The sequence below is a fragment of the Artemia franciscana genome, chromosome 20, assembly GCF_032884065.1.
Source record: "Artemia franciscana chromosome 20, ASM3288406v1, whole genome shotgun sequence".
In the NCBI taxonomy this organism is placed as follows: Eukaryota; Metazoa; Arthropoda; class Branchiopoda; order Anostraca; family Artemiidae; genus Artemia; species Artemia franciscana.
Genome location: NC_088882.1, coordinates 15,383,643 through 15,407,633, shown reverse-complemented (window position 1 = coordinate 15,407,633; position 23,991 = coordinate 15,383,643). Strand labels below are relative to the sequence as shown.

The 23,991-nt window shown below is 36.0% G+C and overlaps 1 protein-coding gene across 4 annotated transcripts in view; it reads right to left on the bottom strand.

The window, feature by feature from the left end:
* Positions 1 to 21,259, bottom strand: part of LOC136039799 (RNA binding protein fox-1 homolog 3-like) — a 242,340-nt gene extending 221,081 nt beyond the window's left edge. The window contains exon 1 of one of the 4 annotated variants that reach the window (XM_065723687.1): positions 21,162 to 21,259. The gene's annotated coding sequence lies outside the window, so the exon portion shown is untranslated. Of the gene's footprint in view, positions 1 to 9,156; positions 9,176 to 10,333; positions 10,490 to 21,161 lie in introns of those variants that run through there. The other 3 variants (XM_065723688.1, XM_065723691.1, XM_065723693.1) reach the window with 3 other exon arrangements.
* Between the last annotated feature and the right edge of the window lie 2,732 nt (positions 21,260 to 23,991).

The window sequence follows — 23,991 nt, the reverse complement described above, 5'->3', positions numbered from 1 at the left end:
TTTCTTCAGGCCCCATGGGGATCTCCGCTTGTAACACAGCACAGCGCATACATGGGATGTTACGTAATGAAGGTGCACATATGGAATGTTACGTAATGACGGTGTACACATGGGATGTTGCAGAGTACTTTAAGAGATTTCATTTTCTTTTAATACACTTTTCTCAGGGAACCTTTATATTCCAAAGATTTAATGTCTACATTATAATTCAAAAAGGCCTCCCCCTCAATACAATGAAGTGTTAGCCAGTTGGGCTATGAAACCCTTTCTAATATTTTGGTTTGGGGAATAGATTCTCCGAAATAACCAATTAACACACGCAGATGATTCCCATGTCCCATTTAATAGAATGATTAAATTGATCGCGTGTTTCCAACCCTTTCCACATGAGAGCGCAAAAGCATCCCAACACTCTTGATTTTTACTCCATTGGATGCACCTGCCTACTGAAAATTATCAATTTTCGAATGTGATCTAGATAAGTTGAGTTACATAGCAAGTGTTGCATAGCATTGGTTTTATATATTTCATCAAACAGTTCGTGGTAATGAGCTGTAAGTAAGGAGCGCCCCGGCTCAATAGTAACCAAAACTGTAAAAAACAGAATTTTTATTCAAATAGAAACATCAAAGAATTGGATTTTTATGCTGATTCTAAACATATAAGTTTAATCACGTTTATTCCTACCGATCAAAAGTTAAGAGGCTGAGAAAATTTGCTTTATTTTCGAAAAAATGCTTTCTTTAAATAAAAAAGCAAGTTTTTTCCAACTAAAAGTAAAGAACAACATTAAAACTTAAAACCAACAGAAATTACTACGTATATAAGGGGATTGTCCCCTTCTCAGTACCTCACTCTTTCTGTTCCCATTATTTAAGACAGACTCCTGGCACACAAAGGACTGTTTAATTAGAATAATAAGCTATTTACAAATTGACAAACAATTTAACGTGAAGAGCCAGGTACTGAGGAGGAGGCAACTCCGTTTAGGACGTAATAACAACCGAAACAAAAATCTGACAAAATTGCGGTTCAAACAGTTCATCGTAACGAACTTGAAGTTGGGAGTGACCCTGCTCAATATTAACCGAAACTCTAAAAAACTTTTTTAAGAATTTTGATACCAGTAAATACATTAAAAGAATCGGCATTTTATGTTGATTTCAAATATTTAAGTTTCATCAAGTTTAATCTTACCCATCAAAGGTTACGAGCATGATAAAATTTGTCAAATTTTCGAAAAAAGGGAAAAACAACCCCTAAAAGTCAAGGGATCTTAATAAAAATCACACCATGAGATTCAACGTATCAACACTACAGTGCAGGTTTCAAGCTCCAATCTAAAAAATGCAGGATTTTGTATTTTTGCCAGAAGAAAGATCACGGATGCGTATTTATTTGTTGTTTTTTTTTTTGTTGTTGTTGTTTGTTTGTTTTCCCAAGGGGTGATAGTATCTACCCAGGGGTCCTAGAATATCAGAAAAGAGCTCATTCGAACGGAAATTAAAAGTTCTACACCCCGTTCTAAGAGACAAAAAATTGAGGGCAACTAGGCCACCTCCCCGCCATTTTTTTCCCAAAATAGAACACAATGGAACACAACAAGTTCCACTGATCACAAAGCTTGTTGTGTTCCTGTTTGTTCATGGAACACAGCAGGTTCCATGAACAAAATCAGTTTCACGAGGAGAAAAAACAATGCACAAGTTTAACGAAGAGAAAAATCAAAATGCAACAATTTAAAGAAAAAATAGTACGCAAAAAGTTCAATGAGCATAACCAGTTTCACGATGAGAAAAATCAATGCATAAGTTTCACGAAGAGAAAAATCGAGATGTAAAAAGTTTCATGAACAAAAATCAGCACGCAACAAGTTCCACGAACAAAATCAGTTTCAAAGAAGAAAAATCAACGTATAATTTCGCGAAGAGAAAAGTAACATGCAAGGGTCTTGCAAGAACAAAAATCAGCACGCGATAAGTTCAACGAACAAAAAATCAGCACGCAACAAGTTCCATGAAAAAAAATCAGCACACAACAAGTTCCATGAACAAGATCAGTTTCACGAGAAGAAAAATCAATGTACATATTTCACGAAGAGAAAAATGAACATGCAAAAAGTTTCATGAACATAAATCAGCAAGCAACTAGTTCCACGAGCAAAATAAGCCCGCAACATTGTCCATAAACAGAATCAGTTTTACGACGTGAAAAATCAATGTACAAGTTTCACGAAAAGAAAAATCAACATGCAACAAGTTTGGCAAACAAAATATCAGCGTGAAGCAAGTTCCACGAACAAAAAATAGCACACAAGAAGTTCCATGTGACGTCTTATCCTTCCAATATAAAAATAATATTGATCGAAAACGTATTATAAACTAGCTATTGTAAATAACCAGCCATAGATTACCACTGAGGTAGCCACATAAAAAATCTTAGAATTGACGGAACTTTGACCGGAATTGGTGGAATCGGAATTGGGGAATTGGGGGCGGAGGTGGGTGAATGGAACTGACGCAACCTTAGTCAGATTTTGAATCGGTTGAATTGTTGTAACTGAGGGTCGGAAGCGGGGAAGCGGAATTGGATATCACTTTATTAAAAAAAATGAAAAAAGGTCTTGGGAATAATGATGGGGTGCCAGAGTGTCAATCACAGTGTGGGACGATGGCGTGAAATGACATGGTATATCACGAAGGTTTGGCCTTCGAAAATATGAACCAATGGATTTAAGGCATGATTTTTGACAAGGCAATTATTGAAAAATGTCTTAGGAATGATAATATTTATCATATGGATACCACGAGCCAGCCATGCATTGGCATGATGGCGTGAATTGCCGCGGAGGGCATTACATTAAGGGGTAGCTTGCAAAAGCGCGAATCAATGGACTTTAAGCATAATTTTATTAAGAAAATATCTTAGATCTATTAAGATCTTTCAGAAATAACTCTTAATATGGTGTATATTTATCTCTAATAACGATCCTCCCCCTCTGGAATTGCTTGCTAGGGTGGGCTAACCACATAATGTCACGGTGGCGTAAATATGCACAGCCTGGGTTCAAAGAAACGTAGCAAGTCTATAATAAACTCTCAGAAATAACTGTTAATTTGGTTTAAACTCATCTCTAATAACAAGCCTCCCCTCTAGAATTACTTGCTGTGGGCCCCCGTTGGAACTGGATGTTAGGGGCTCGCACCGGAATTGCTCACTAGGGTCCCACTGAAATTGGTTTCTAGGCCCATGTTAGATTGTATGTTAGGAGACTCGCTGGAATTACTCACTAGGGGTCAGCCCCAGTTAGTGACTGTGGCGTGAAATATGCATAGTATTGGCTCAATGAAACGTGGATTCCGTTAAAAACTCTCAGAAATGCCTCTTAAAATGGCTTAAATTTACCTCTAATAACAAGCCCCGCCACCTCAGGAATTGGTTGCTAGGACCCCCATCTTTCTTTATTTCATGTTGAGTTTTAACTGCTTTTTCTGTGATTTCATGGTTCTTTTTGCTTATTTATCCTATATCAGGTTTTTTCACGCATTTTTCCGTTCGTTGAATTTTAAGCGCTCTGTCTGTGATTTTAGGATTTTATAACGTTTTTCTATTATAAAACTTCAATAAAACTTTGATTTACGATAAAAAGTCTCTGTCTTTTTAGATAACTTGTTTCAGGACAAACTTCAATACGTAATCATTTACGTAATGAAATATCTCAAACCAATGTTATGTAACAACTGCTATGTAACTCATCCTGTCTAGATCATATTAGAAAATTAATAACATTTTAATAGGCAGGTGCATCTAATGGAGCAAACATCAATAGTATTGGGATACTTTTGCGCTTTCATTTGGAAAGGATTGGGAACATGCAATCAATTTAATCATTCTTTTAAGTGGGATATGGGAATTCTCCGCGTGTGGAACTGGTTATTTCATAGAATCTATTCCACAAATAAAAATGTTAGAAAGGGTTTCATAGTCCAACTGGTTAGCCCTTTGGCATCCGTCGGATTTGGATGCTAGGACTCCGTTGGTTAGGTTTGGTTAGGGGCAACCGGAGATATCGGATGCTAGGGCCCCGTTGGAATTGACTGCTAGGACCCCAATGGGGCTCTGTTGGAATTGATTTCTAAGATTCTCCCAATGAAATTGACTGCTAGTGCCCCTAGTTTCCATTCCCCAGGTTGAAATAATTGCTAGGGGCCCCAATGGTTAGGTTAGGGGTCCCGTGCGAAATGGGATGCTAGGGGCCCTCGGTGGAATTGGATGTTAGGCCCCTCAGTGAAATTGGATGCTAGGGTTCCTGATGGAATTGGATGCTAGGCACCCCAGTAAAATTGGATGCTAGGGCCCCTGGTGGTTAGCTTAGGTGGCCCACAGTGAAATTAGATACTAGCGGTCCCGTTGGAATTGCTCGTTAGGGTCCGACGTCTTGAAAGTCCCCCACTAGCGGGCCCTGAAAGTTTTTCCACCTTGCCTTCGTAGGTTTTTTAAGAATCAGAGAAATTATTAGGTATGGACCAAAGAAATCTTGAAGAAAAGTCTTGAAGAAACATTTCTTAGAAAACGTCTTGGAATGTCTTAAAACCTCTTGAAAAACGTCTTGAAGGAAAAATATCTTAAAATACGTCTTGAAATGCCTTGAAACGTCTTGGAAGAAAGACGTCTTGAAACGTCTTGACGAAAAATGTCTAAGTAAACAAATCTTATTACGTAACAGCCAAAAGCTGTTAACAACAGCTTTTTCCCTGGCCCTCTAACAAGTACTATTACGTAACAAGCAAAATTAAACCAATCCTATTACGTAACAACTTTTTTCCTGACCCTCTAACAAGTCCTTTTACTACGTAACAACCAAAAGTAAACAAACTCCATTACATAACAGCTTTTTTTCTGGCACTCTACCAAGACCTACTATGTAACATGCAAACCCTATTACGTAACACCTAAACTCTATCAGGTAACAATCACGGTGATCCTGATTTGGCAGGGATCCTGAAGGTTTTCCCTGGCCCTCGTAGGTTTTTTAAGTAATTAACACATGCTTCGTTTAGAAAACATTCCCTAGAACGTAACATGTATCTGTATCTCTTCGAAAACCTTCCCTATGACGTAACATGCACCTGCTTGCTGACACGGAATGACGGGATAAGGATGTCTTTAAGAGCAGGGGTAGGGATGACTTTAAAGCAGGAATAGGGATGACTTTAAATTCACAATGCCGTCACTGCTCTCAAAAATATGGTTTTCTGACGCGCTGAATCTGATAGTGTGATTTTCATTAAGATTCTATGACTTTTAGGGGTGATTTCCCCTTTTTCAAAAATATGGAACCATTTTCTCGGGCTCGTAACCTTTGATGGGTAAGATTAAAGCTAGTGAAGTTTATGTATTTGAAATCAGTATGAATATTCAATTATTTCGATGTATCTATTGGCATCAAAATTCCGTTTTTTAGAGTTTCGGTTACTATCGAACCGGGTCGCTCCTTACTTACAGTTCATTGCCACAAACTGTTTGATTCTCCCTTAAAAAGACATTCAATAAGTAGATGATAAAATCAGCAGTACAATTTCGTCAAAATCCTAGGGGTGAGGGGCAAAGTTGTAGCCAATTTTCTTAATCAAGTGAAAATGACAGTTGCTATGGATGCTTGAATTATGCAGGCTAATCTAAGTTTTGGCAAGGTTTTAAAGAGACTAAATTTCAGCTGAGGTGGGAGGGGGCAAACTGGGGTATGAGGGAGGCAAACCGAGGTCTGGTAGTTACGGTTCCCCCAGCCCCATAGCAAATTACACCCCTGTTTACAATAACGTCGATATTCTGGAAAGTCTACCACGCCCCTATCTTTCTTATGCTTTTTAACAATCTTCGTCTGAAGAAGAAAGCAATAGAAAACTGGAAAACAAATTAAATAGTAGATAGATCTAAGCTATAAAAGCTTGAACATTACAGAAAATATGACAACACTTTAAAAGACAGATCCCGAAACAAAGAAAGCAGAAATTTAAAAAATTGAAAATAAGGCCTCCTTTATCTAACAGGATTTTCTAAGAGGTGCTATAATTCATTCCATTAGGAGAACAGTTTTCCACAAATCTTCGGTTCACCTACATTTTAGATAAGACAAATATATTCATTTGAAAACAAAAAGAGGACTACTCTCTTTCCGAGCAGTTACAGAACTGGAGGAATTGTCACATCTAGAAGATCTATGTACCAAAGTGGGTTGAAAATTGAGTATAGCGTCTCTCTTATCTAATGTAATTTTCCTTGAAATAGGTATACCGGTACTCAAGAGATACTGTCTGGAAGATACTATTACTGTAATAAACATGATAGAACATTGACAATTTAGTTTAATTATCTTACATGTAGGGATATTGAGGGTTAAGACTGGATCCCTGGAACGAATTTCTTCAGGCTACCCCCACCATAGTTTTCCATTGTGTTCAATGTAGTGCCGTACCAATCTAAATTGATTTGAAAAGTCACTTAAATACAACTGGGTGTTACACCACTACTTACACCACTACTTACACCACTCCTTTGGCCCTCTCCTACAATGATACGTTCAGGTTGTATAATATAATGCTCATAATACTCTGAAGATCTAGGTATTGAAAAATAGCCCACTTCTTACATTTCAGCTCAAATTGTTAAAGAATTTAATGGCAGTTTGCCCGTTAACAAATGACCCATTTCGTCAACTGCCATTTTGAAATTCTGAGCCAGTAAAGAAAATTCAAAATTTTTGCGTCATCTATTTCTTACAAGTAAATTTTATTTCTCTCTGTGCTTAAACTCTTATTCTCCTTTGCACTAAGCGAGCAGCTGGAATTTTCATGATTCAGTATGTAGTTTTCAACCCTGTCGTTCTATTTTGATATAAGGGTTCTTTTATCTTTAGCCCATGTGATTTGATATTTATTTGCTAAAAAAAAATAAAAAAAAAATAAAAAAAAAAATTGCTAAAAAAAAGCAGTCAGGCCATAGCAAATAGCGTATAAAAAAATTGCAAATATTCCAAATTTATTTTCTCGATGCACCATACGTCCACGGAGGAATCTACAAAAAAATTATGCTCATAAAATTTCTATTTTCCAAAACCCCAACAACCCCAGCCCCTTATCACCTTTTTTATCCCAAATATTCCTTTCTCAACCCTCCCAACTCTACAAAATCAGCAAAAGGTTAGAGTAAACCTTCATCATTCTCTCTCCATCAGAAAATATATAAACAAGGAGTAAAAGGATAAATGTTTGCGGTGTGTTTACTGAAGCTTTTAAAGAATTTTGCTGGATAGGTAAGACTAGATGCCGTTTTTGAGATGATTCTCCTCTTTCTTGTGTCCCATCCTCTTTGCTTTCATTTTTATTCAAAAAATAAGGAATTTCGTAGAGTCCATTATTTAAAGAACAAAGATAAACAGCACATTTTCCTAGAAGGTTCTCACGGCAGCTTTTTGTTTCTTATTAGCATAAGAGGATAAATTTCTGAAAAAAAAGACGACAACCAACTTGCTTAATTTCACGAATTTATTTTAGTTATTCCCAACGAGCAAAATTGTCTTAACTGCAAAACATGTTATGAAGAATTTACACACTTTGCATAGGTATGCACGTTGTGAGGGCTCCTTACACGGTTTACGTACAATCTCCGCCTGGTGAGAAAAAAATCACTAGATTTTAGTGATTTTCTACAATAATCTAGTGATTTATATCCTGATTTGGTGATTTTTTTTTTGTTTAGGCAATATAAAATTCACTACAAATATTGATAAGTCAATAGAAGTGGCAACCCTGTTTACATAGGAAATGGACCAAAATTTATCCGTACAACCCATATACCGTACTAGCCACAATATTCCTTTTTTGCTTTCATCCATAATAAATGTTGATAAACCACCCCAAACTCAACGTTAACCCCATCAAGAGAACGACACTCACATTATCATCATATTTGGAAATTGAGAAAGGTAGATAAGAAATTTCTCATTATTCTTCATCGCCAAGAAGAACTTCTTAAAATTACTTTTACAGACAAATGGGACTTCCATATTGACGTTCTTTTAAGATTTAAACTTACACACAAGCAGAATTTTTTATTTGAGAAAATTATCAAGGTGGAAAAGAATCAATACGACAATTTCTCTGAAGGGGGATTTTACTAGCGGCACATTTTCCCGGCAGACGGAAATTAGAGTCTTATCGTCTCTTATATTGTTTCTAATATCCGTGCAAACTGAACCAAAGGAGTAGGGGCTTTTTTTTCTCAAACTGAAGATAGACGGAAGATAATCTACCTTTTTTCGCAAACTGGAGTGACACAGCAGGGATTGTTTTCACAAAACAGAAGAGGATGTCAAGTACAGACTATTCTCAGAATTAGAATCAGTAAGCCAGTTTCCCACAGATAAGTATGGCCTGATTTCCTAGGCCATACTGCACATGCCAATATAAATAAAAATAAGAATATACATAAAGATTTGGTCTTAAACAGGGACCAGAGATAAAGGAGTTTAGAATTCCATTGACAAGCCTATTATTAAATAATTTTAAAAAATTTTTAACATAGCTTAAAGAATGTTTTTGTTATAGATAAATAAACAAATTAACCGAGGTTATTAATTTATTAGTTTAAGAGGTCAGCATGTTTCTATAATTTTGGTTAATTTGAAAATCCTGTCGATTTTTCAAAATTAGTTCTGTTTTGAGTTCTTTACCCTGGCTTTTTAATCAGTTTGTAAAATTACTGATGTGATCCTTCAGCTGTCCTATAAAAAGTTGAGCAATTTACAACATATTGCATGGAGTTACAGATCATCCTAAATACTATAGGAGAATCTTAAACAACATGAATGCTCAAGATTACAAATTTACCACTTTAAGGACGTATTCTTTGTAATTGTTTTGGCCATTATAACTTCTTTCTTGACATAGTCGCATAAATGCAGGAAAATATGTTAAAGCCTGCCTCCCATATCCTTGAAAACCAAATTTTGGATCTTAGCCTCCTCCTTGAACTGAATTTTGAGGTATATTCAAATGTGTATCCATCTGCTTGTTTCATTTGCGAGAGGACTTTGATTATCTCACCAGAAATTTTTCAAATCAGAATCAAAAATCAGGATAAAAAAAAATAACTCACTTCTTGTTTTCTGATTTTTCGGATCAGAATAAAAAAATAACTCAGGTCTATAACCCTAGTTTTCTCAAGATCTTTGGCGCTACCTGAGACATCCCATACGCGAGGTGGAAGGTAGAATCCTCAGAATGGTACCGTAGTCACAGCCTTGACTTAGATATATGCTTCAACAAGACCTGAAGCATACCCCAAAGGACAGTTAAATTCCAGTGGTAAGAGATCTGGGCAGTAGATCACGACCTCTGACAGGCGGCCCTTTGCGAGGGCTCTGAGGATATAAAAATTCTTTTTTATGGTTGAAAATAGTGTAATGACCAGAAGCAGGTCTACAGATTAAAGCCGTTAATATAAGTATAACGTAGACTGGATATACCAAATACAAGATCAAATAACAGAATTCAGAAAAAAAGGGAGCCAAAATAAAAAAAAAGTGCCAGCATAAACCCTATACAAATGTTACCATGAAAGACCAGAATCTGGTGAATGTCGACAGGTTAAAGTCTGAAATAAGGATATTTAAAAGATATTTCAGACAAACACCAAGCGTCTGTGTGTTTGTTGACCAGTCAGCTGTCAGTCTTATGCAAAGTTTGATGGTGATCCTAACGCGTCATTAGGTTATAAATCTCAGAAATGGGTTAGACATTAGGTTAGAATCTCAGAAATACTCAACATTCACCATTAGTACATGGTGAATGTCAACAAACATGTAGTCAATTGGTGTAGGTCCGAAATATTTGTTAAATATTCTTATTTCGGACTTTCACAGGTAATGTATATATATATATATATATATATATATATATATATATATATATATATATATATATATATATATATATATATATATATATATATATATATATATATATATATATATATATAACTTTTAGCGTTGCAAATGCCGTAAAGGTCTGGTTCATATCCTTTGCGAGGACTATTACCACGTTTACAAAAAAACAAGTGTTAGGTTATTAACATTCTTTTTTTATTATTATAGAGCGACATTACTTTTGGCATATTTTTGTCTAGTATGGGGACTAACCACCAATGCATGTGGTTATTATCGAATTTCCAAGACTAGCGGCATACCATCACGCTACAGAACATGCAATAGCCAAAATACTTTATATAATAGAAAATGATAAGCTCTGAAAAAAAAATGGAAAATGCTACGTACAAAAAAATGATAGCAAGCTTTCAAACAAAATTCCACTCCAAATCGAGTATCCATGAGATATTGATTGGGAAAAATCCAGGATATCTCGCCATGACACATTGACACCAAAAGAATATTCCAATCAAATCATACTGCCTGCTCTTCTAGCCTCAAGTCATCGTTACTGAGACCTGAGGGTCAAAGCAATGCGGTTAACAAAACTTACTTTATATTCCGTCATACCCTACCCTTTTACTCATTTAAATACTTAATTATTGGCACGCACTTCCTGTTCACGAGCAATCCTTAATGGGTGGTGAACATGGCAGGAATTACGGAACGTGGCGTCTAACATCAAATGGGCCAATTGTCATTTCAGATAAATGATTGGATAAAAGGCTTCAAAACAAATCATTGTTGCAGCGGCGGCCACTACCTAGTAAAGAGCAAACTACGGCCCATAGTGACTAAAATTTAAAAATACGGTTCAAAAATAAACTGTCTCGGGATAAAAAGTGTCATTTTTAGTTGAATCAGGAATGGTAATATTATTTCTTCGATTCATCTTAATAATGTTATTTTGAAAACAAATTTACAGAAATTTTGTACGAGCCTGAAACCATTGGAAAATGGCACTAGATCAAAATGAAAGCATCCCTGGAATCACATTGTCAATTATCTCCCCCACCGTGAATAACAAGGAAAATTCAATTTTTTACGGGTAGCACTGATGTGTTCTGATGTGCTTGCGGTGTTCTTCATCACTAGCGGGGCACTGGAACGTTATAGTTAGAATGCTTAAGGGCTAATCTTATACCAAAACCTTTTTTTATAAATTCGACTTATAAAACCGTCACAAAGTGCCATATGATACCCAAAATGCACACTATGGGTGCCATCTCTGCAATGGAAAGGCTTAGAAGAATGAAAAGGGGCACTCTCATAATCTCCATGGTTGGAAAACTTACATCTGAGGTATAACCCCCCCCGGAAAATTCTCCGTCCCAACCCCCTTCGTATTTTTCATATATCGTCCACTGGCTGACAGAGCTAGCAGGTCAATGCAGCACCATAGAGAACTCTTTAAGGTATCATTTAATAGGTAATTTTTATTTCAAACAAACTGACTCGTTGTGTTTCCTTGTATTTGTAGGATTCTGAAAAACTAGTGCTTTACTGAAAACTATACGAGTTTTTAGAGAGTTAAAATTGTGTTGTAAAATTCACTGATTTCATGGCTGATAAAAGACTATTGAGAGCTTCGTGAATTATTCTTTTATTTACTTCATGCCACTTTAGTATCTGTTGTTTTGTTGTGTCAATTTTGTGTTTTGAGTAAAACACTAATTTTCAAATATTTTATATAAAGTGAAGCATCACGAGCAAGTTGGTTTGAAAGAGTTCATCAAAAACATGCTGAATAAATCGCGATGCAGTGATTTTTCTTCGTATGTAGTTTCAATTTCGGTCTTTTGTTTGATTAGAAACTTGTTACTTTTAAAATTAATTTAAAACTAAAGCTACACGAAGCTGATGTGAGTCCGCGATTCACTGCCCATTCCAAAACTTATATTGTCGAGCTAAAACCCGAACAGTAACAAAATCCATCGAAATAAGTTCTAACTTCACGAGAATTTCCACAGTAAAAACAAGCTGAGGTAACTCTCCCAAAATATTTGGGGGAGAAAAATATCCAGTAGTCGTTTTCAAGGGTTTCAATTTAAATCAGTAATACTGATTCAAATGGTTAAAAACAAAGAGAGAGAAAAATCTCAAGATCAAGAAAATGAAACGGGACTGCGGCCAGCAGAAGAAAAAACAAAAAGGGACAATATACATCAAAAATGGACTAATACGCTTCGCTCTATAGGTAATGTTACCTGTAAGCAAGCCCACTTCACATATTTTTAGTTTGCCCCATGGAGGAGGAGGGTCGACCAGAAATGGATGCGCTTCTCTAATAATAACAAAGAAACAGTATCAATTTATTCCCGAACAGTAACAAAATCCATCGAAATAAGTTCGAACGTCACGAGAATTTCCACAGTAAAAACAAGCTGAGGTAACTCTGCCAAAATGTTTTACTAGATAAGGTTTTCAACAGGTTGATTCAAAGATTGCTAGAGAAATGTTCAAACCGTTTTTTATCGTTTTATTAAGTCCTATTTAGGCTATGAGGATGGAAGCTTTTCTAAAATCTGAGAGGGGCTACAGCCGCAGACATTCCTCCTCCTTCTTTATACCAAGATGCAAACGTAGCCTACTCAGAGAGAAATCTCTAATGTCGTGTCCACTTCGGTTGCCAAAGTAGTGGATCGCATATATTATGCCTACAAGAAATCTTGATCTTCTGTTTCTTTGTGTAATTTTGTCGACGTTTGTAGTCTTGTAATATAAGCCTTTGGGTGTATTGTATTATCCTTCCTAGTACGACAAATAGAGAAGTATTAAGACCAGCACTAAGTCCTAGCTTTTCATTAAAATCCTTCGCTATACTACTACTGCTAACAACTCATCGCTGCAGGCTGCACTGCTTAGGTCAGCACAGCTACGCACGCTCCTTCTACATCCTAATCTATTCAAAGCCTCTCGATTTTACATCCTCCTTTCAACAGCGGCAGCGTTTAATCTTTAGACAACCGAAGATTTAACAAATCCACAGTTATAAGGTAAAAGTATTGATGTATTAGGATTGTATATGAAAACAACAGCCCTTTTGCTTTGATGCAAAAGCGTGGGGGTTGGCAAAGATTCCCTTAGTTTTTGAAGAATAACTTTTTTAATCTTCATCAAAAGAAGCTCCCAAATTTTGAAAAGCCTTTTTTTATGAAAAAATCTTTATCCCTCCTCTCCCTATCCTAATCATTTTCGTGAATTTGGGCCACTGCTACTTACTCCAATGACAAGGATATGGAGTTCAGGCTTTATTGAACGCCATTTTTTTTTTTTTTGCTTGTATATAAACTCAAATGGAATTTCAAATTGGGGCTGTTTTCAATCATTCATACGCTAGAACATTGCTGGAGTTTCTTTCTTCTTATTTTATTCTGATCAACGACCTGTTTCCCGGTAACGTTAAGAAATATAAAGTCTAGAAAAAGAAATCCATCTTATTGATAGAAACAAAGAAGGGAAGTTCCTTTTAAAGTTTGAAAAATTTCCCATAATTTTCCGAAAAAAAAAAAATACTGAAGTGATTTATTTTTTACCCATTAAAATGCACAAACAACAAGCAAAACAAAACCGAACATCTATGAAAGTAAAACTTTTAGAGATCATTCATTTTTTCTTACGGATCCTAAAATTCTTGTCACCATGACACACCTAACAGAAGCAACTACAGTCAAATTGTGAGACAACCTATCAGGAAGTAAGAGCTAGTGTCCCGGATATGCATTTTGGGTATCAGAAACCAATGCAGCCTCTGTGTGGGATGGAAGGGGTTCAAAATTTCGCGACCAGAACATACAACAGAACATTTTGATGCAAACTAGACTTGGTAAAAGCAGTGGCATCAATTGGGGGCACGAGGGTATTGGCCCCCAAGATTGTTTGCCCCTTAGATTTTCAAACAACATCTTTTTTGTACTTTCACTGAAAACAACCTTTTAGTTAATTTAATTGAAAAAAACAGATATCACCCCCCTAAATTTTGAAAAATTCATCCCCCTTAATTTAAGTGAATTGACGTCACTGTATGCAAAACCTGAATAAGTGTCCTATTTACTGAGGAGTAAATATATGATGCCACCAGTTGGAGGGTATAGGTCCCTAAACTTTCGTTCTCAGAAAATCTAACAAAAGAGGTTATAAGATCGCAATCAAGCTTTGTTGCAAGCAAGAGTAAGAACCCGAGTTATATTTTTTAGTTCCCAAATAATATACATCCTCTGTGGAGAGAATAAGGAGCAGGATGGTCCATAATTTGTGGCATCTGGGCATGCGTCTGAATAAATTGCACTTGTGGGAATAACAACTACTATCTTAGTGACACATTTTGTGGATATGGACAAGAAATGACTTTCGTGGGCAAAGGTTCCTAAATTCTTGTGATCAGGGTATCTAGCAGAAGGGGTTATCAATTTTCAACTATATTCGGTCAGAACTCAAATTATGCACCGTAACTAGAGATATGGGGGTAAGAACTTTTGTGCTGCAGGGGGTATGTGGAGTGCTTTCATCACTAGATATGTCAAACGATTTGTCTATCGTCAGCCGAACTTGGTGGGCAGAAAGAGTAAGTGTCCAGTTTAATACCTAATTTGAACCACGTGGAGGCAAGAGTGCCTGCATCCTTGTGATCAGGACTTTCTCTAGAGGATCTTTATAAAATTCGATGGGGATTAAAGGTTTATAACCCAGAGGGGTTTGTATGGTATCGGGATTCAATCTGACCTCACTAAAGGAGGGAAAGCAAAACTGTCTTTAAATTTGTATCAACTGTTGATCTGCTAGAAGAGAATATTAGATCTCAAACCAGCTTGAACAGAAGTAAGATGTAGTAACTTATTCTTACTGTGCTCTGTGGGAGATCTGTACCCATTTCTGACCTAAGTCAACAAGGATGTTTGGGTGGGGGGTGATTTTGATCATTAGAATATTTTAAAAATGGAAAAAGGTTTTCGGATCTTAAAACCTAGTTGAAAATAAGAGCTACTGTGCTAGTAGCTACAGAATTAATAGTAACTGCGAATTGGTAATCGAAATCCAATCTAAAAAAAAGGGTAAAGGATGTGACTCTATACCCTTAAGGTCCGAGCCGGCGGTGCTGATCTCTGTCTCAAGGCCCTTCAGCCAGGAAGTACAATGGAAGAAGGGGGGCCAGCCATCCTAAGTTCAATCTAGCCTTGGTGGGGATGGTAGGAGAAAACTAGATTATGGATATTTCAATATGGGGATCACTATTCATTTTAACCTTTGTGGGGGATTCTTATACTCTTGTCTTTAGGTAATCTACCAGAAAGAGATGTCATATTTTAAGAAAACTTCATGGGAATTAAGAACAAATGTCAAAAGTAATGCCTTCCAAAATCAGTGTCGAATCCAAAACCTAGAGGGCGTAGAAAGAGGGTCCCTAAATGCACATAATCAGAACAATAACCAAAAAGATTTGTCACATGTCAATCAAACTTAGCCAAAGTAAAAACTCATGTAGTATGTCTGCTTCACAGAAGAAAGGGCCAATATGACTCCTCAAAGGGGAGGGGAGGCTTTAATCAGTTGTTGGAGAGAAATCTTTGAGGTGGGGTTGTCGAATCTCAACAACAGGGTAAGCATTACTTTTGAGAGTTTGAGGTCAATCAAACCTCTGTTTGGGATGGAAGAAGGGAGCCTAAATTCTGGTCAGTAGTAAGTCTACCAGAAGTAATCTTGGAAGTAGAAAGAGTTAGTGCCTTAATTGTCCTTTTATGTCTTGATGTAACCCAATAATCCAACATCTGCAGAGGGAAAGGGGTTGCTAAATTTTTCTCCCTGGATACCTACTAGAATAGATTGTCTGATCTTAACCAGACTTGGTGGAGAGTAAAAGAAGGCAAAGTATTCCTAGAGTTGCCATTCCATGGTATTTGCCTTTTTTGGGGGGGATACCTCTGTTCTTGTCAATTACAACACATAAAACCACTACTAGACACAAATAAAACTTTATTGGAAGGAAGAACTAGGATCCTACTTGTGCTTTTTTAGTTTTTCTTGAGTTGGTAATTTCACCTCTTGGAGGAAGGAGGAGAAGGGCTCTAAATTCATGTCATACCATATTTAATAGAAGGGAATGTCATTTCCTTAAGGAACTAGGCAAGAGCTGAGAGAAAGGCATAGTTAAGTATATCTTTTTATGGTCTCAAGTAATCTTACCTCTGTGGAGGAGTATGAGGCATCAAAAAATGTTTTATTGGCCTAATAAACAGAAGGCCTGTTGGGAATTGATTCAAAGGAACTTGATCAACTGTTTTGGCTATGGTACTTGGCCTCTGTTCTCAATAGAACCACTATGACAGATGGGCTACATTCTTGTCAACTGCAATCCACATTCATAAGTGGCCTACAGTATCTAAACTAGGTTTGGCAATGATTAGTAGCTACAGACACTTTGTGCCCTAAGGAGCTTGAGCCCAATTCATTATGAATTGTTATGTCTTCTGTGCTGGAACTATAATCAATAGTTTCTGCAATACTTCATGGGATCTTAGCATCAGAAGTATAGTTTGTCTTAAGTATCTCCAAACACCATAGTAGCAAAATTCTAGTTCTTAAAAAACAAAACTAGACATTTTCACTTTATGGAAATGAAAAATAAAAACTCAAAGCACCATGAGCATAGAATATAAGTTTCAAAGACATAAACACTGTATATGTGTTCGAAATATCCAGTTAAATAATTTTATATCTATTCACTGTCAATAAAAAAGTATCATCCCTATTTTGAACTGTTTTACTGAAGCACCATGAGCATAGAATATAAATTTCAAAGACATAAACACTGTATATGTGTTCGAAATATCCAGTTAAATAATTTTATATCTATTCACTGTCAATAAAAAGTATCATCCCTATTTTGAACTGTTTTACTTTCGTCATGGAAAGGCAGTGTGGTCTTCAAAGAGTTTTACTGCTGATGATGAACACTGTATATGTGTTCGAAATATCCAGTTAAATAATTTTATATCTATTCACTGTCAATAAAAAGTATCATCCCTATTTTGAACTGTTTTACTTTCGTCATGGAAAGGCAGTGTGGTCTTCAAAGAGTTTTACTGCTGATGATGAACACTGTATATGTGTTCGAAATATCCAGTTAAATAATTTTATATCTATTCACTGTCAATAAAAAGGTATCATCCCTATTTTGAACTGTTTTACTGAAGCACCATGAGCATAGAATATAAATTTTCATTATGCAGTATAAGAGCAGAAGCATAGAAATGGATGAAGAGTCTACTGAGATCAGTCTGAACAACGAATAAGAACAATATGATGGAAAATGCCAACTTTTGGGGACTTCAGTCAACTTAGACAAAACAGCCTAATTGTAATCAATACAAGAAAATAATTGTTATCAACACATAGCATTCTCCATTAGAACAATTGTTCACTATTAAGCTATATAAGTAGCTGAGTAGAAAAAAAACAAAGGAAATTATATATCCATATATACAACATGCAAAACTAATGAAAACGCTAGATGTTGAAAAAAGGGCATAAAAACATCAAAATTTTGTAGCTTATGCAATATATTATGGTTCTGGATTTTCAGAGTCCATTGTTTAGAGCAAGAAATACATAAGAACTATGGTTTACAGCCCTCCCCCCCCCTACAATTGCCTTAAAAGATTTTCCTTTTTCTTTTTTTATTCCTGTTTGATTTATCACCATTACAAGTCAAGATCTTACTTCTTTCTGCTTGGAATTTTTTTTTTGCTTCTTCAGAGTTTTAAGATGTTACAGCTTGATGATTTCAGCAAAAAATCAAATATTTATGGGTAACCCCCTCCCCCAAAAAAATCCAGACAGTGCAGATGCCATGGAGCTTTGTGCAACTTTGGTGTCTTAATTTGACTTATAGGCCTGTGTCTGCATGTGTTGGCACATTCTTTTTATACCCCTCCAAACTCAAAACCCTAGCCTTGCCCCTGTGTGAAGCTATCCATTAAATTCGTGCTTTCATCAAAACTTAGCCAGGCCTAGATTGAAAGTGAATACAGGGTACCTCAAGTGTGGATCTAGAGTGAAATCTTAGGGGAGGCCCAATGTGACAAGCAGTGGTGTCGTTTAGGGGGAGGAGGCATTCCCCCCCCTCGAATAATTTGGAGAAATAACTACAGTTCATTAAGTAGGTTTAAAACTGTTGCTTGTTTCAAGCTTCAAATTTATTCAATACTTCAACCAGATAATTAATCTTTTTTGATTAATCCCAGCTTGTTTTTAATGTAAAAAACACAAAAATGGTGGTTCATTGTACTTCCTCACTAATATTTATACAAATATACTGCCTTTGAAGTCTCATCATTAAGGAAATAGGTCATCTACTTCTTATACAAGATCAGCATAACATCAACCAAGGAAAATTTTGCTCTTGTTGGCAGGTCTAGTGCTTGAAATACATTATAGTGAGAAACAAGTTCAACTGTTTTCAATACCTGAATTAGACTACAATAGGTTAATTTTGGATTTTAAGGTAGATTAAGCAATTATTTGATACTTGGTCTAGGCTACACCATACAGCAGTGCTGAAGGAATTCAGACCTACAGAGATTTAAGAACGTAAAATCCTGAATATTGAATGGTATTATGCTTTTGTTACTATTGAAACTAGTTCCAGTGGTGCCAATCATTGGAAGGGGGGGGTATTTGCCTCTAGGATTTCTCCCAATCCCTTGATTTGAAAAATAGATTTTTAGTTGACATTTTCATGGAAAAAAGAAGGAAAAAAATTGCAAAGTTCCCTGCCCCCCCCCCCCCCCCTAGTATGTAAATATATTACCCAAATTATATATTTCCCTATATTTTGCCATGCATCATTCTTGTTTCAATCCATGAAATTAAATAACAAAATATTAAATATTTGAGATATTACAGATAAATAGTAAACTAAACAGCAATTTTTTATTGTAACAGAATTACATATAGTGGGTGTCATATGGCACTTTATGATTGCCTCCACAGTTCAGAATTAGCTAATAAATGGGGTTTTAGAGGTCCTGAATTCCTGAAAATGTAAAATTCCAGTGAAATCAGGTGGGGTGCAATAGTTCCATATGAGACATCACAAGAGTTTGCTCATTTTGAATCCTTTAATACCACAGGGCAAGAACAATTACCTTCACTTGAATAGTTGGCAATTGAAAGAGAAAACCTAGACAACAACAATTTTTGTAACAAGTCTGTGTGTATTGTAGGTTTATTTTATGCATAGATCTATCTAATTTTGAAATATCATATGATTAGTGTTTACAATATAGTATTAGACCTGGAACTATATGTAATAAAACTTAGAATTATCCTGTACTTTGTTTTTGCTCTATGTAGCCTGCTTATTAGAATACTATTTATTAATATAAAGCAGAAAACACACTACTGAATCAATTTTAAAGAAGTCATAAATAAGATTTCAATAAATCATGCATAGTAAAAGTTTAGCACAACAAAATTTAATCTTAGAGTCAAAATGTTCAAAATTGTATACAACTGAATACCTAGATAACTTCAAAGACCATACTGCCTTTCCATGACAAAAGTAAAACACTTCAAAATAGGGATGAAACCTTTTTATTGACAGTGAATAGATATAATCTATTCACTGTCAATAAAAAGGTTTCATCCCTATTTTTAACTGTTTTACTTTCAACTGAATACCACAATACATAGGGCTGTTAGAGTGGTGCTTGGTTCAACTATGAGATAGAACATCCTGTGCTGGGATGGAAGGTTGAAGTAGAGGGGGGATAGGTTTAGCAACATTAGTGGTGAAGTCTATCAGCAGTTCATGTGGTTCATCATCAGCAGTAAAAGTGCTGATGATGAACACTGTACATGTGTTTGAAATATCCAGTTAAATAATTTTATATCTATTCACTGTCAATAAAAAGGTTTCATCCCTATTTTTAACTGTTTTACTTTCAACTGAATACCACAATACATAGGGCTGTTAGAGTGGTGCTTGGTTCAACTATGAGATAGAACATCCTGTGCTGGGATGGGAGGTTGAAGTAGAGGGGGGATAGGTTTAGCAACATTAGTGGTGAAGTCTATCAGCAGTTCATGTGGTACATCATCAGCAGTAAAACTGCTGATGATGAACACTGTATATGTGTTTGAAATATCCTGTTAAATAATTTTATATCTATTCACTGTCAATAAAAAGGTTTCATCCCTATTTTGAACTTATTAGTGGTGAAGTCTACATTAGTGGTGAAGTCTACTGAAAAAGGCCAAATGTCTATGAAATTCACCTTATCCAATGCAAAAACCTTTTGGCTGAATTAAAATTCTTGCCCCCCCCCCAATAAATAAAAATGCTACCACTATGCCCCTGGAGGGTGTCAATGAGTGAAATCTTGGCAGGAGCAATATGACAAAGGTGCCAATAATTGACCCAAATTCATCCTAAAATAAGTGTAAAAAAATAAAAAATAAGGTAAAGAGACAGAAAAATCTCAAGAGAGCCCAGGATTCCCCAGCCCCCTGGATCTGCCAGTGGGATACCTTTTAAAAGTGATACCTTTTCTTAGGCTATGCTCTTTCATATTTCAATAATCAGTCCTGAGGGAAATTCCACTTCAATTCTTTCCACAAAAGGTCAGAACTATAAAAACATGGTTGTAAAAAAAAAACTGTCTATTGAGAAAAAATTGCCATTTATGGCTGCTTCAGAAATGGTATTATTAGGCTATTTTCCTTAACATTAACAGTAGCTATTTTGAAAACAAGAAACCCCTTTAAAATGGCATCATAGCTAAACTGATGAGCAGTTCTTTTTGAAGTTCTAGCCTAGTTTCAGGGATTTCTAGTTTTTTTTTGAAATTTCTACACATTAGCCTATATTTGAAATAACTAGTTTTTTTCTAGTTAGAAACATAAGCCTATTTAACTTTTGGTTACCAGCCAATAGGCTGTTGTGACTCCTTCTAGACATGTAAGAGTTCAAAATGTGATCTGCTGCTGAGCCAATTATTGAATTATGAAAGAGCATAAGAAAAGGTATAAAGTGATGTATTCATTTCCTATATGCATCCTATCTAAATTATGTTGAAAACTGCAAATTCACCAGCTATCCAAGGGTCAGGCCAAGTCTGATATCTTAAGTGTCAGGTCAGGAAGATGTACTCTTAGTTCAGATATTGCAGGTACTTACTCTATACGGTAAGACACAAGTTTATTCAGCTCCCATCAATTCATGCTAAATTACTATTCTATTTCTTCAAATAAAACGTACATTGTAACCAATTCGCGAATTAGTTTAAACTTGCCGAGAAATTTAGAAGGAAGGATCAGCAATTTCGAAACAAAGGACATTGGTATTGTATATAGGAGTGAAATTGTCTGTGCAGCATTTTGACTCTCATAGAATAGAATAGAATAGAATAGAATAGAATAGAATAGAATAGAATAGAATAGAATAGAATAGAATAGAATAGAATAGAATAGAATAGAATAGAATATATTTATTCACTACAACAGCAGGAGCTAGCATTAGCATGTCATGACAAAAATAATTTATACCTTCAAAAACACTCACAGGAACATTTAAACAAACATTATATTAATCAAACATATATCGCGTCAATATTATTAAAATGACGGGTAAAATATGGAACAAATGATTTACGATATCTCTCAGTACTATAGGCTGAGTAAGTCAGTAACTGTGGACAATTCTTTTTTATTTGTCGGAGTCTAGTAACTGGTCCTTCAGTTGGGGGGCTCCCAAGGCTGGGTAGTAGACGACAATGAGTTGGGGAATTCAAACAATTTAGTCCAAATCTATATGTTAAGCCATGTCTACGACTATCAAGCGAGTCCAAATTGAGTTGTTTGAGTGCATCCTCGTAAGTTGAGTAGTTTTGTCCAAGTATAATTTTTACAGCTCTTTTTTGTATCGTCTCAAGTCTATCTGTTTGATCTTTTGTCAATCCCGGATGCCAAGCAGGACATGCATACTCAAGAGAAGGTCTAACATAGCTGCAGTATGCAGACTTTAAAACCTCAGTTGGTGTACCAAATCTTTTTAGGTTGGAAAATGAATGTAAAAGCGAGGCTCATTGATGGAAGAGCATCGCCAAATACTGAAAACTATGTTGTGACCCAGAAGGCCCAAAGGATTGCACAAAGCCTCCATTCAAACCCGGCTTAATTGCTTTCGCGTAGACCTGAGAAGATGTGTTAGTCCCCGTCCTGCACTGGTATGCGGGACCATTACTTTTTCTGAGGCCAAAATGATTTCAAGGATAGGAAAATTGGAACTTGGAATGCTGCAACGTTAAAAAAATAATTATCGCCATTTTGACCGACAAAACTAGATGATTCAAACCGGGCATAAGTGGTTTCAGAACCTCATCCCTGGGGTAGGAACATTAAAATTAGATTATATAGAAATCATTTACTTAGTCAGGAAGAATATCGCAAATAGACAAGGAGTAGGGCTCATAATGAATAAATAGGGTGTCAAGTCCTGTTTAGGCTGGGAGAATATTAATAATACAATATTTATCGCCCATTTTATGACTAATAAATTCAGAGTATCATTTACAGCAGTAAATGCCACTCTAGAACTGACTGACGCAGATAGCAGAGATAGCATGACGCATCTGATAGCAGAAGGTAGTGAATTAGATGAATTTTACTTACAGTTACAGGAGAAAATAGACAGGGAAGATTTTAACGCCCAGGTAGGCAGAAGAATGGATAGACTGCTACGATTTTGAAGGTATAACAATCTTGTCATAACCAATACGGTGTTTGATCATAAAATGGCCCATAAGTTAAAATGGTACTCATGTTATAGTAAGACAGCAAACCTTATTGATTCTGTTATTGTAAAGCAAAAACTGTCAGGATCTATACAAGATATTAAGGTATACAGGATTACTGCCATTGATGTTAAAAGTAAAGATCACCATTTAGTTGTGTCTAGGGTTAACCTAAAGCTGAAATTTCGATAGAGTAATTACCTCTCGGGGAATTATGATGTTGGAAGACTCCAGGACGATAACTTCTCATACTTTTACACTCCTCGCTCCTCTGTGAATCCTGAACGCCCCTTAATCTCACACTCAAACCAATCTCTCCAACACTGTTGGAGCACCAGCTTTGCTCACCCATCCCCAATTTTCACTGCTATCATGCTTTGGAATTCCCTTCCTGAAACTTGGAAAGAACTCGAGAGTTTCTCGACCCTTAAAATAAAATTCTTACAATTTGAAATTTTCCTCACGTTTTAATTTCAAATTCATTTTGGTTACGGTCTATGATTTTTATTCACTGTTTTTGTCCTCTTTTGTTTTTATAATAACGTCTTTATTTTTATTATTTTTTAAATAAAAATTGAATTGAGTTGAATCAAACTTAATACAGATTCTTGAGAGCTTCTCCCTTAAAATTGTCCCTATTTTGCTAGTAAAACAATCTCAACCACAAGATCGACTAAATACATGCTGCTTTTGCATATTTCACATACCCTGTTTACTATTCACCTTAGAAGCTACAGAGGCAACTTTTATTTCGAACTTCGAACTTTCATTTCCAATAACTTGGATCACCAAACAAGCAAAATAGCCTACGAAAAAGCAATTACTTTCTAATTTTTATGTGGTGCCTTTGGTAAGAGCTACTTCCTCTACTTTCAGTTTATCTCTCTTTGTGTGGGAAGGTATCTCCTATCCTAAATTGTGCTTTTTAGAGAGGTACCTATTGCAAGTACTTCATCGTCTCCTTTTGTAAAAGCTACAAAAAGCTTATGACGACCTGATTGTACTTTGATGAGCTCTTGAGTAAGAAACGCAGAGACCGAGCTTTGAATGGTATATCCAGGTTACCAGTTCAATCACCGATAGACTTGATATCCTACAAGAGAAAAAAACTGATACCTAAGTAGAGTGTTACCAGTCCTCATAGAACTAAAAAAGAACACCATTTATGCGAAGTACAGGAGGGCTTTAAAGGACGCTGCTCCAGTAGCTGATGTA